Source organism: Nannospalax galili, unplaced genomic scaffold (assembly GCF_000622305.1).
Source record: "Nannospalax galili isolate Female #2095 unplaced genomic scaffold, S.galili_v1.0 scaffold227, whole genome shotgun sequence".
Classification (NCBI taxonomy): Eukaryota; Metazoa; Chordata; class Mammalia; order Rodentia; family Spalacidae; genus Nannospalax; species Nannospalax galili.
Window position 1 is genome coordinate 3,804,113 of NW_008360303.1, and position 4,991 is coordinate 3,809,103.

General features: G+C 35.5%; 1 pseudogene; it reads right to left on the bottom strand.

Annotated features, from left to right (window-relative positions):
- Positions 1 to 3,387: 3,387 nt before the first annotated feature.
- On the bottom strand, positions 3,388 to 4,521 carry LOC103726689 (annotated as a pseudogene).
- Between the last annotated feature and the right edge of the window lie 470 nt (positions 4,522 to 4,991).

Consider the following 4,991-nt stretch of genomic DNA (forward strand, 5'->3'; position numbering starts at 1 on the left):
TTTGCCCACTATAGTGGTTTAGGCCTCAGGTTTCTTAATTCATTGGCTTTGGACAAGTATTTAAGTTTCTGTACTTTCACTCCATCATCTGCAATAAAGTGATAATGATAGGACTTAACTGAAGGTGTTCTTATGATGCTTAAATAAATTAATACTGGTAAAGTACTTTCAAGAAATGCCCGAGATCATTGTAAGGAGTAAAGACATCTTACATTGTTTGCTGGCATGTATAACAATCCTTAGTCACTTACTCTGTATCAAGACATAAATGAAACATAAGGTCTTAATTCAAGACATAAATGAAACATAAGGTCTTTCAGCTTTAAAATATACCCCAGCATATGCAGCATCAGGATTAATTTTGAATTTCTTCTAAAATCACTTTGAAAATAAACAAGAAAAGTATGTTGATTTTACATATTTCAATTGACATCTCCATACTGATATAAAGGACAAACAACAATAACAACAACAACAACAAAAACCCACCAAGAGCAGCTTATGAGAGAATTTTCAGACAACTCTAGCACCCATGGGGAAAGTGTTTTTAAAACAGAAAATAAATTCTGTAGATAGCAGAAGAGAATAATGAGATTTTCTTGCATATATATATCAACAGTTACAAAAGGACAGAAGTCATCAAGTTCAGCTACTTAACTATCTTCTCTATGACAATATTTATAATTTTTAAAATAAGGTAACAAACAAGAAATATTTACAAAATGTGATTTTTTGTGTTGCATTGCATCCCTACAATAAAATTCAAGCAAACAAAATTTAAGTGAAATTATTTTCTAATGCTACAAAAGTAATTTCTTATCAATGGATATGAAACACACTTTTTCAGTATGGGAAGAGACTATTCATCTTTAATAAAAATCTAACACACAAATTGAAATGTTATAATTTCTTGCTATTATGATTATAAATTGAAAACTTTGTTAAAAGTTCTATACTCAGGCTATAGGTAAAATGGATGGACCCACACTGAAGGACATTAGGAAACAAGATTAGATTCTATAGGCCTTATTATGTAGGTAGATAGAGATGTAGAGAGATTGATAACATTGAATTGAGCGAAAGGAAATAAGTGGAGATGGCTATAGGGGAGGGGATCTAAATACCATCAAATTATATTGCTTGAAAAATCAAAAAACTTCAGTACAAATGTAAAATAATTAATATGTTGGGTGGAAATTAGTTTTGCTATACTACTTTAAGAAAGCACACTTTGAATTAACAATTCACAGTGTAGAAATTTATCCTCCAGGGATGAATCCCCAATACTAATAATTCCTTAATGGAAAATTATCCCACATGAAAATGGTATTCATATACAATTAGCAATTCAGTAATCAGCCAGGTGTGGTGGTGCAAGCCTTTAACTTCAGCACTCAGGAGACAGAAATTATCAGGCGCTATTACAAATTTAGAAAAAGGATATGGGGACTAGAGAGATGGTTCAGCAGTTAAGAACACTGGCTGTTCTTACAGAAGACCCGGGTTCGAATCCCAGCACCCACATGGCAGCTAACAACTGTCCGTAACTCCAGTTCCAGGGGATCAGATAGCCTCTTCTGTCCTCCTCGGGCATTGCACAACACAGGTGCACTTACCTACATGCAGGCAATATATGCATACATATAAAATAAAAATAATAAATAAAATATTTTTAAGAAAAGAAAAAGAATATGTAGGAAAGTGGGAAATAAGTATGGATTCATAAAAGGCGTACATGTGCAAACAGGTTATAATTACTTATAAGCAAATAAGGAAACTCAAGAAAGAAAGACATATTAGAAAACATATACCGTGTTTACCCTTATAGAAGAAAAATTGGGAATAGCGTAATGAATAACAGGAAGAGAGGAGAAAATGACATTCAGAGTGTGACTCACATGTGTGTTTTTACACACAGAATCACAGGTGCTGAATGTACATAAATACATTTACATGAAGCTACTACGTTGTAAAGCTCTCTTCTGATTTTAAATTTTAATATGAGTAATTTTGTCCAGTAAAGACTGAAACACGAAAAGTAAATACGAAAGATTTAATTACCTAGTCACAAATTTTGAGGCAAAGGAAATTTGAATGTCGCTACACCTATTGGCCTTTTATTTACTTTCCCCTATCTTGAATTGTTTTTATTATTTGTTTATTTATTTATTTGTTTGTGTGTGTTTGTGTGTCTGTGTATGCATCTGCATGGGTGTGTGTAGGTGTTCCTCTCTTAATGTGCATATACAGGTCAGCAGTCAACTAGTGGTAATAGATTCTCTCCTATCATGTGTGTCCCAGGAGTCAAACTCAGGTCACAAGCCTTGGCAGGAAACATCCTTACCTGTACAGCCATCTTTAAAGCCCTAACAGTATTTTAACTCTGGAATATCAAATTATTTCTTCCCTGGGAAGAAAGTATAACTTTTCTATTACATAATGGATTTTTGCCCAGGATTTATGTTTGAATTTATGACTTAAATTTAGTTATTAAATCACTAGCTCATTAACAATGAATAAAATTGCATCTTAAAATGTTAAATATACGTAAAATTATATATACAGAACATACACAGACTTACCATTTAGACTTAACTTTTATCTTTCCATATATCTTGTAAGAGCTTTTTAAATTGAAAATTATAATATAAATGAATTAATTTCATTTTTAGCTTGTTATTGAATGTAATAGTTCTCATTTCTTATATTGGTATATTCATTTCATGGTTTAAAATATTTGTTTCAATGACCTGCTACTTTAGATGAAAGAATGTAACCAGAAAAAGGAAAATACAAAGAGATAGATATAAAGAAATATAATGATATATTTTGGGTGGGGGGTTCTAGAGGACAAAGAGAGATAGAAAAAGTGTCTGAAAGATACACTCATTGAAGCTTGATACACAATACAGGCTAGGTAAATGTGGGAGACTGAAATGTGATTGGATCATGAGGGCACTGATATCTTAGCAGACTATTAGGAGATGGCTCCCAGTTTAAGGAGGTGTGTCACTGTACTACTTAGTTTGCCCCTGGTTCTCCTCTGTTTCCCTTTCCTTCTTATTTGCCATAAGCTGAGCCTCATTACTTCACCACATGTGCTCAAATATGATGCTGTGCCTCACTAAAAGCCCAGAGATGATAGAGATAAGCAAACATGGGCTGAAACTATCTCAAAGTGTGAGTCTGAAGAAGCCTTTCTTCTTTTGAATTGTTTCTTATAGTGTATTTTATCACAGCAATGGAAAAATGACTGAACAAATGTGAAACAAAGAAAATGCAAAAATTAATACTCTTTTTCTTACAAAGAAATCATTCATAAATCAGTTTTTCCATTGATAAAGTTTTTCACTGAGACACAACCTGCTGCACATTGTGCTTCTAAAATTAAGCTCCTCAATCCTTCAAAATTCAGTCTTTCTTGAGTGGTCTCAAGAATGTGTTCTTCACCCATGGTCTGGAAACAACTCTGGCCTAATTTGGAGGTATCAATGAACTTTAGGACAGTCTTCCCCAGAGCAGGACATTTGGTCTGCACCAGTAAGACTTGCGGAGGGGGGGCACCTGCTTCTTGATTTCCACCACACAGCTTTTTTAGCATGACAAAGTCCTTGGTCATGTCACCATGATGGGCAAAGTCACCCAGCATGTTTATACTTTTGTCAGAAAGGTCATATAGGTAGAAACATTATTCTTAAGCAGTTTGCCGTCCTTTAACAGGTGGCCTTGGCCAATCTTGTAAATCTTGTTGATCTCCATGACCTGATGGTAGTGGGAGCTGCAGAGGTTACATGGGCAGGGTGCTAGACTCCAACACAAGTAAACTTGTGCAACCATCAGTGGGTCTTGTGGGGCAACTTCTTGGTTTGCCAGAGACTGGTGATACTTTTGTAGCTTATGCCTTTGGTCACCTCATGACATATGTCATTTCATTCTGCCTGCTGGAGGCTGTGGTTCCAGCCTTTCACAGACCCAGTTTAGTTTCCTAGCTACAGTGCCCCCATTCACCTGAATCTCCATTAATTGGGCCTGCTGATGGAGAGGAAGCAGGCACATCTGAGTGTGGGCAATAATGTAGAGAACCTGGAAGTCTTCATGCTTTTGAACTTTCTCCAGCTGCTTCTTGTGCATGTTGGTCTGCCATTTCTGACCAGTATTTGGTGTAGGCATTTTTCTAAGATTTCTTATGGAACCAAAAGTAGTTCAGCAAAAGTAGTCTTGAAGGTACAGAGGCCTCGTGGGCTTTCTACAAAGCTCACAATGCCCACAAAAACCATGGGTGACATCTCCATAATGGTGACAGCCCACAACTTTCTCATTCACTTTGAATCGCAGCCTGTCAACTTCATGCACAATGTGGGTCATGCCAGACTTGTAGCCCAGAAAGACCATGAGGTAGACAGGTTTGGAAAGGCCATCCTTGAAAAACCTCTTCACTTTCCCATGATGCTGGCTACTGCATTTCTGAGGCAAGAATCCTAAGGACCCACATATGAGAATGGAGATTTTCCTGTGAGACATCATGCTGTTAAACACTGTAGGTATATTGAACTCACAAGTCTTTATATTCAAGGACAATTTCAGCAACAGAATATCAAATAGATATCGTGAAATTATATAGAGTAATATATCCTGGAAAATAATAAGTAAATATAATCATAATATCGGGCAAATATGCCATAAAATTATTTTAAGTTACATTATATTTGGAGCTTCTCAAGTCATAGGAGGCTCACTATATAAAGGTGATCTGTTCCAATAAATCAAGGCAATTGCAACACACAATCACAACCAAGTAATTTGTCTAATATGAATGATTCACTTTGTAATGTACGCTCAAGAAAAATGGCCAATGTCATACAGTTTAAAGATAGGAAAATGTGATAAATAGTCAAAATGGAGAACTCAGAAAGAGAACCTCAGCTATAAAGAGACCTGGAATAATTAGAATTATCACAACAAGTACACTGAACATGATCAACAGAGCTGAA